This window comes from Glossina fuscipes, unplaced genomic scaffold (assembly GCF_014805625.2).
Source record: "Glossina fuscipes isolate IAEA_lab_2018 unplaced genomic scaffold, Yale_Gfus_2 262, whole genome shotgun sequence".
Lineage (NCBI taxonomy): Eukaryota > Metazoa > Arthropoda > Insecta > Diptera > Glossinidae > Glossina > Glossina fuscipes.
This window is the reverse complement of record NW_023998605.1, coordinates 695,605-705,529: the sequence shown is the minus strand read 5'-3', so window position 1 is coordinate 705,529 and position 9,925 is coordinate 695,605.

Sequence of the window (9,925 nt, the reverse complement as noted above, 5' to 3'; positions counted from 1 at the left end):
GTAAATACAATAATCATAGTTATTCCATTGTATAGGATGAAGTCCTGGACTATTCAAATGAGGTGAAATATCTTGGTGTTTACTTTGACAGTGGATTAACCTGAAATCCTCACTTAAGTTGTCTAACGGAAACGGCGACTGGAGCATTCTTTGCCTGCCAACGCCTTTGCGGCAAAACACGTTGTATAAGGCCAAGTATGATCTACTTGTCTTATACCACCGTAAACGTCCCCATGCTAACTTACGCAGTTGGGCCTGGTGGCCTAAGGTGAAATAAAAACAGTGGCGACGGCATTAAATAAAACCCAACATCTCGCGTGTATTGGCATTACCGGGGCGATGAGATCCAGCCTCTTGAATACCCTAGAGGCGTTGCGTCACACTTCTTCCTATTGCTATAGGAAAGGAGACTGTGCTTAGACTGTCTAATTTCAACAGATTAAAACCAGGCAGTCACAGGGGATGCCTAAGGGATTTGAAAAACTTTATGGACGAACTTTTTGTGAAAATATCGGACCATTTTTGTGCAAAGATGATACTGTCCCACCGGTTCAGGGTGACTATATCGCCGAGATGTGATTGGGACGGACGAGCTTTTGAATCCCGAAATTAGGGAAATAGTACAACGATGTTTCAAAATTGGGAATGGTAAACCTGGGGTTGGGGTTTGTGGCCCGAGTTTCCAGAAGGTTACACCAATGGGACATATTCGTCCATATTCCAAGCAGAAGTCTACGCAATCACCGCATGTGCATTTGAATGCTTAAGAAAGCAGTACAGGAGAGAGCGGATTTGCACATACTCCGACAGCCAAGCCGCCCTAAGGTCCCTTAGGGAATAATAACATCCAGGCTTGTGTGGGAGTGCCTTTAAACACTGAATGAAGTAGGCAGGCACAATGCCGTTGTTGTAATAAAGAAGAATCTTTTCTTGACACAAGCTCCTCATACATTTTGCTTTGAGTTAGAGATCAATTCAAGAACGTTCGTGAAGACTCTACATTTGTTCCTAACAAAATTCCAGGGAGGAATTGCATTTATCTTGTCAAAAATATGACGCAGTTTTTAATAACAGAATGTGTGGCTGCAAGGGACAGTCTCATTGAGAGATATAACTTTCTGAAAAAGGGAAGGACTCATTATCTTGACTTAAACACGTTAAGGACGGCGTGTACCACCAGTGTCTCATAAGCGAATGGTTCATCTGGCAGCGTGTACCACGAGTGGCTCACATCAGCTATAGTTTTGTTAGATGGAAAAAACTTTGTGGTTAAAAATAATTTTTTTATTGAAAAATTCAAGAGCTTATTTTTTTAGGTGGGCTATAATACAGTTAATATGTTACTTATTCGTTCTTGTGGGTTTTTTTAAAACGTTCCAGGCATAGTGGTGGTTCTGTATATAAAGTGCCACCCTGAAATAACAATCCATTCATCAATCGCATTACAACGTTGTGTCCTTTCGTTGTGGAGTTTACGGTCTTTCCAGAATAAATTTCAACATTATATGTGGAGCCTCCAGTCAAACACAATTTGTATAATTTACCATCACATTTATGTCGCTTGCCTGGAATGTATTGACGAAACATGAGTCGCCCTCGCCATGGAACCATGCTTTCATCTATAACAATTGTTTTTCCATGTTTCACTGCGTTTTTGAATAAATCAACGATTATTTCCAAAATGTTACGAATTTTGTCCAACCGATTGCCAATTATAGCAGTTTTATTGTCAGAAAAGTGTAAATGTTTCAGTTTTTTACGATTACGCTCTCTAATTTCTTTTATACGTTCGTTTCGTTTTTCGACCAATATAACTTAATTTCTGGCAACCGTACTTGATCCATAATAATTAGTATACCAATAAACTTTTTTATTTCTCCTATCGTAAGAGGCGTCCACGATTGTTGATGTTTTCTGGTTGAGGAAAAAGATTTGTTTTCTACACCAACGTTAGATTGTTCGGCATATCTGTTTGTTTCTTTCGCTATCAATTCTAGAAGATTGTCTGACAAAAATAGCTGGTACAACGAAAAGGGATCATCGCAATTAACATTTCCTTTCAAAATTTCCTCTTCTTCCACTGATATATCAAACTATTTCTTCGTGTGTCTTGAAATTCTGCTTACCAGATAAAATCAACTTTTAATTCTTTTTAAATTTCCAAATTCTGTGCAAAATTAAAAACGAAGCTACACCTCAAGAGCAGTTCACTATCTATTACTAATCCGTAAAGATTGAAGAATAAAAGGAAACTACACTTTTGAGTATGAAGTTTTGGTAAAGAACATTTTGTGCAAGGTGCCGCCAGATAAAGCAAAGTACGATTTTTGATGCCGCCCAATAAAGGGTAATAGGAAAAACTGCGCCCTCCTTAACGTGTTAATTAGCTCCTTGGCAGTGCAAAAAAGGACTCTTTCGGAAACGGCCCATTCACCAGAAATGGCATTGAGAATATGTTGAGGAGTTGACGGGTCAGTCCAATACAACGTTTTAACATTCGATTTTCAAATGTTTGTGTACGTTTCTCAATATGTTTTGGAAAATTGCAACATGTAGAAGCTGCAAATTCAATTTTGGACAATAGCTAAAGCTTTGTATACGGTCCAAGCTTTTTTGGGAGGCAAGCCTGACTGATTGTTAGTCAAGAGTTTGATGATATTGCACCCGGATTGACAGACTTTGAAGGCTTTCTCATAATGTCCACGAAGAGTTAGGCAGTCTACCAAGAAACCGAAAAGATTTCACTTGATCAACATGACTTCCTTTGATGAAAAGCCTGATTTCACATTTAGAACCCTTCGAAAAATAAATAGTATTTGTTGCTGCTGTTAAAATATTGTTATGAAATTCGCTTTTTACAAGATACAGTCCCTATGACTGGATCGTGGACATTTTATTCAAGAGAAATACACTTCAAAGTTCTTTGATTTACAATTATATTCCTTACCAGTAGGATCATTTATTTACAATTATGTTCTTTAAATGTAGGATTATTCACAATTTATTTTGGCCGTACTCTCAACTTCTATGTTTTTGCCCGACTAACTCTCCATTCTACAAATATTCTATTTATATACGTTTTTACAAGCATGTTACTATACCTAAGTTTATAGTTTTATTTCTAATCCCAGCCTGTTTTTCCGCTAATCTTTTTCATTGGCCTGCAGCTGCATGAGGCGCCTGCGAATGCTCATTTGGTTTTTTCCTTCTTTAGGGAATTTATTATTTTCGAAAATTACTTAGCTGAAATTAACTGGATTTGGGATTTTCGTAACAATATAAATTGAGATCGGCGCATGCATCGATAAAAAGATTAGTTTTCATCGAAAGATTATTGACAGCAGCTGAAAAAGATAAGTCCGCAGATACATTTAGGAAATCATCTGCATATTAAAAAATGTCATCTTGAAGGAGCTGTGTATAGATTGAAGAGTACGGGGCTTAAACAACAACCTTTTTTTAAACGAGCTATAAGAACAGATAGCTCATTAACGCACATATTCTTAGATATGCGTTTTTGATAGGCATAAAAACGAGTTAGAATAATGGTCTCAGTTTTAAAGAAATCCATTAGTCTCTCCGTAACCTTGAGGTTGATAATTTTCATGAATGCAGGAAAAAAAAAATAAAGGAAGAAAGAGGGGAAAAAAAAGGGGTAGTGAAAGTTGCGATTGGCAGAGTATACTGATAATGGCTCTGGTCTAGAGATATCGCAGTCAACAATTGGAAGTGCATACGTTCATTGTCAAAATTTAAGTGAAGGCAACCTAAATACACCTGCTGCGCTGCAACCGGACAACAACAACAACAACCTTTCGGGTCATTATGAATTATAAATCAAAGGAGGCAACAACCCTTTGCTGGGAACAGCAACCACCGATGTAAGCAGACTGCCGCAGACGCTACACCAATTGGATTATATTGTAAGTTATTTTAGGTTGTTTACTTTCTTTTTTTGTGTGTCCCCGATGAGTGGCTAAGCGTTACAGCTGCCACCGCTGTAGCTGAAAGAAAAAGTGGGTGTGCGTATGTGTATATGTAGGGCAGACGCCAGACAGTTACAGACTGACTTACGGTGGACAGACGGACGGTAGACAACCGACGGGACTATTCCTTCTTTTAGTTTTTCTTTGTCAGGAGGCTCCGAGAGCCAAACCCCATTCAAAAAAAAAAATATATATATATATATATATATGCTCTACCGGCCGAAAAGGAGCTAAGACCGTGACAAGTTGCGTGAAATGAAATTTTCTATTTTCTTAACGGAATTGTTACAACTGTGGAATAAAATGTGAGAGTGCTGACTTTTGCCAATGGAAACGTTGGATATGTTCCAGTTGAAAGATAAAATAGTTGAATTGGAGAAAGTTAGATCCAAAACACTCCTCGCCGTGCGACCACTCCGGTTACAGTGAAAGGTAGTATTGCCATTATTTAAAATACTGAAACTGCTGGAATTGATGGCATTTACAAGGATCTTGTTTTTGTTGGTCGAGAGGATCTTGTTTGGTTGGTGATCGCCATACAAGTAACGTCTTGCACTGAAATCTCCAGCTAGAATCACATTTTGTTTGATACCAAAAAAGTCACATAATCTCTTAATCTCATCACGAAACGTTTGCACATCAAGACTGGGTGGAAAGTAGCTTGATGCTATGAAAAGATTCGGTTATAGATTCATGTTTTTGATGATGATAATGTCAACAGCAGAGTTATAGGCAACACGTCTGAAATTGATACCTTTCTTAACGAATATGCTAACACCGCCGTAGCCATCATTTGGGCATTTGGTGGCTGAAGCATAGTTCGAAGCTTTAACTACAAAAGAGTTTTCATCTTTCAGAAGATCTTCACTTAAGATATGAAAACCAACTTCATTCGAGTTCAAGTAAAATTCAAAAGCGGTAGGTTACGTCGAACACTTTGGATATTATATTGTAAAAAGGACATCATATAAACTGGAGGAGGAACCCTGGCGGATTTCCTCGTAGTGCTGGGTGCTTGAACGAGGCCAAAATTGGCACAGACAAACATTTTCTCTTCAAATTTCTTAATAAGATTATGAGGGATCATCGAACAGATACTTTCTTTAATTGCAGAGATTAATATCTCAAGTTCTGAGGAACGCAAATAGTTGTTTGAAATTACTGGACGCCGAAGATTTGTTCTACACGGCTTGGGGGGTGAATTGAGAAAAGATTCGGTGGGTGAACTGAGAAAAGATTTGGAAAGAACCGATTTGCTTTTGACGGCAGCATTAAATTTATTCTTGGTTAAAATTTTGTTGACATTTTCATTATCGCCCTTACTCAAAATGGCAGACGCGTTCTCCAATGAAGGGAAATTGTCATCGTAAGACATGCGAACTAATTTGAGGGAAACTTCTCTTTCACCTGTTTATAAGAAAGATTTTTAATTGCCATAATTCTATTGACGTTTAATTCAAACTCCCTGTTCGGGCAAGAGTTGTTGAGAGTGTTGTACTCACCTGAACCACAGGACAAACACTTCATCTTCTCACAGTTCACACACTTCGGAGACTTCCCATAGTTCATGCATCCGCTCTCTTTAGCTTTACAAAGTTTTGAAACGTAACCGTGTCTACCGCATTGACCGTATCTAAAGCATCGCTTTGAGGTTGGTGCAAAGTACTCGACTAACAGATGACAATGATTGAATTTGATTGACTTAGGAAGGGCTTTCACTTTAAAGCCGATGTTGATGTTGGCTGTTCTTGGGATTCCTTCTTTGAAAACGGACAGTGGACATGATCGGAATATCGGATACGGCGTTTTTACTTATTTCATCTACACTGTATACGCATGGGAGATGAACTATGCTTTGATGGGAAGCATAGATGTGCCGAAACTCTCACCTCCCAGCGGTGATCCCCGGGCAACGGCTTCGGCCGGCTAAGAAGAGTTTAAGGTTTTGGGCTGCTAACTCGGCGACGAGTTTCTGAGAGATGGTGGAGGGGTTGGCTGGAGGAAGAGCTCTTACTCAATAGCTAGTTACTACCGAGGAAATATATTGAATGGTATTTAAGTACGATGAAGTAGAGTGCATTAGATTAGTCTGCCATGTTCAGTGCAATACCCGAGACCTATATATCTTGAAGAAAAGTAGTTCACTGGTGCTGGCAACCAGGAAAGTATGGAGAATCCGAAGCAAGTACGGTTGTTTTAACAACCGCCCAAAGTATGCCAAAGGCTTTGCAAAACAAACTGGGAGCCACGGGGGTCAGGAAGCTCGCCTCACAAAGCCACGTATGCCTGCGGGTATATGATGGACTTTGTCCTTAAGTCGTAATAAATAAATTAATTATACTATTAATGCAAAAAGGAATTGACGGACGGCCTTCCCTTTGGCCGATTGATAGAAGATGTCTGGTAAATTAATTAATACATGCAAAAATGGAAAAGGGATATGACGAATAAGTTTTCCCCTTTTACCTATTTTTACTTTTGAACACATGTCACGGATGCCTGCGGGTAATGGTGGTAATTGATCAACAGCACAGTGGAAGCCTTATGGCGGAAGCAGTCAGTTGATCAATTTGTGAGTCCTGACTGCTTGGGTGCGTCCCTTCGGGGAGTACTCGTGGTGGTTGTGGTTGGCGAGTTCCTAGCTAAAATGGAACAATTGAGTGCAGCTAGGCCTCGCCATTGACCAGAGTGGAGTTTATTGTTCCATACACAATAAACTGTTCTGGACTCTGGTGCTGTTTAGGCCCCTACTCTGTGGGGATTGTCTAACTCGCCAGGGGGCGTAGTACGCTTAAAAGTGGCTTGGGCCACCGTGGGGTTAAGCCTTTCAGGCAGGAACCCACGTTAAACCCTTGCCACAAATTTCTGTATACGCATGGGATGTTTTGAATGACTCAGAATCTCTCACTGAACGACCTCGGTTTGTACGTCTTTAAATTAATTTTAACAATATCGTTATATGTAACAAAGTTTTTAGCATTGGCACCAAAGCTGAAAAACAGTTTGGCTCGGCCCCTGCTTATCACTTTTAGTTCTTGTAACCCGTACATGGTGAAACCCTTCCGGTAATCGTAAAAGAGATCGGAGTTGATATTCATGCGATTTCCTTCAGCGTTTGCGCACGTTTCGACCAAAAACGACGCAATTGCACTTCCGCAGGTAGTTTTGGGTTGGCTCTAGCACCCAAATCAGAGGCTTTGTCGACTGCCTATTTACTAGACATAATTGAAACATTTGTGTTAGCCTCCCCATTGGGAGATAAAAGAATTTTATTCTAACCCATCCTCGATCTCTCGGTGCGCCCAGTGGCATTCATATAAAAATCTTTAAAACAGTCTCTATCAGTAGTTATAAGATCAGACCCAGTCTCCGTAGAGAGATAGGCTGACGTTGTTTTGGTTGTTATCACGGGGAACACCAAAAAAAAATCTAACCAAAAAGACAAAAAAGTTTAATATGCATATTGCTTTTTAATTTTTTTCTCACGTTCTTATTTTTCCTTCTATTCTTTTCTTCCTTTATATTTTGAAAAAATTTGGTTACTTTCTTAAATCTTCTTTTTTCTTCCCTCCTTCCTTTTTTTTTAAATTATTTAAAGTCTCCTAAGTTGTTTTTTTTTTCCTTTTTTTCACTAACACCAGCAAAACACAAAGATTAACAGCTGCCGTTTGCCGAGATGACGTGTTGTATCAAGTGTGAATGTTTAGCGAATGCCAGTTGACGATTAGACCAACATATTCAGTATAATGATGAGTTTTTATTACATGTTGATACTTTACGCTTCATCAATGATAGCGACATTGTACGATGACGTGTGAGCAGATCGATGATACACAATTGATTGAAAGCTTTGGTGAATTAAAAATATTAATTAGGAGCAAAAAACAAAAAAAAGACTTAATTCACACACCTTTCACAAATTGAAGTATTTTGTTTTGGTTCAGCTGTTTGAAAGTACACAATATTTCCTGGAATTTTTCTACAATTTACAGCTATAAACTAATACAAACCATGAGCAATGTTGCTTACACCCGATTTAAAACACTTGAGATAGCGTTTCTCGCACTTTTTGTGCGTACACTTTGCACCAACATGGAAACTAGTTAACGCCAAACATAGTCTGTGTCACAGCTTGCATTTTCAAATTTTGACCTGCACAGCATTTGCATGCACTATAAGCTGCCAAATCGGGAAATTTAGGATTTAACTCCTGCAGACCCCGAACCTTGCGTTTTCAAATTGAAGAAAATTCATTTTAAAACATTTTTCCTTCAATAAATATACATTCTCTAAATACATATATATATTGTAAAGGTACGTTGATGTATAAATGTATAAGATAAAAAAACCGAATTTAATGTTCAAGCTCACTTATAATCGAAAAAGCAAGTGAAAATTGAAGTAAAATTGTGTTAACTTAATCCGCAGTTACTACCATGCCACTTAATTCCTGGGCCCCCTTTGTCGGGATAATTTGTTGGCATTCAAGTTTCTTCTCACCATGTATTGGTCGTCCATTAAAACTTAAAAAAAGATAAAAATTAAATAAATGCAAATGAAATGTTAGTAATTTATGTAAACTTACTTTTCATCATTCCCCTATATTTTTATTTACTAAGCCCATTGAATTTAGCTCTCTTGTGGCGAGAAAACATAATGTACTCATAATCAAAATTGTCTGCAATTTATTACTCACAACTTATTGGAATTTGAGGTATGTGTAAATATTCGCTCCGATTCGGCCAACAATACAACTCATTAATTGCAATTTCACATTTCTTCCTTTTTTGATTTTTTCGTCACAAGTTTCAAATAACTTTATATTTATTTATGTTTGTGCGATTTTGTTATTCATTGCAAACGTCAAATTTATGGCTTATTTTCCCATTACGTTTCCGAAATAAATTTCGAAAGCCATGCACAACTCGCAACCAAACGCCTTGAGAGCTAGTTAACTAAAACATACATAACCAGTGCCAAAACTTTTCAACAATTGAATGACGATTGCAAAATGATTCCAAAAAGCAGAAACCTACCCAAGTGGCACCTTTGAAATGTACAATACGAAAGAACCGGTTGAACATTTAACTGCCGTAAATTTAAACACATCAGGAAGTCTTTTAGCGTCTTAAATGCATGTAGTAACCAAATTAAACGATCTTTTCAATGGTTACAGGGAATTAACTTCTTTCATTAAAAACGCAAATATGTTATTTTAATTATACTAAATCTAAATTCACTACTTTTTTTCTACAACATTCATCCTTTGAACACTTTTTTATTAACTCTTTGTGTATATGTTTTCTTTTCCTTGTAGAGTTGTTGTAAGATTTCTTTTTAATCACACTAAACCTGCAACGCTGCTGAGAGTTCAGCTTAAACCCTAAAGTCATATATTTTAACATGACCCCGTGTAATCATTGCCGTTCGTATCGGTAAGATTGCCAAATTTACATATTTATGTCTGTCATTATCATTTCATCGACGGTTTCTACGTCACCTTATTTTATTTTTTGAAAGTTACCTCCTTTAAACGTGTTATTTACACATGGAATGAAACTTGCCCTTCGCCTCTTTTAGCGTTGATGGAAAAGAAATGTATTAGGTGCTTGCACGAAAAATGCGTTTATTGAGAAAAGTTGACAGAAGACCTATTGATCAAAATATTTTCCATCATTTTCTACATCTTCCTACAATGTGGCGAAACCACCTCGAAAGAACGACATTAGTTTGGCAGCGATCCAATCGTCGACCCTTTTTCGCATGTTCTTCAACTTTGCGGTACAGCGTGCCAACCAGGCCACGCGACAAGCGGTAATCATATGGCGTTATGTCTAATGTATACGCTGGGTGAGGCAAAACATTCCTTTCAAGCTGCAAGAGTACACCATTGACAACTCTTACACTCTTGTGACCGAGCATTCTCAAGCAAGAGGATG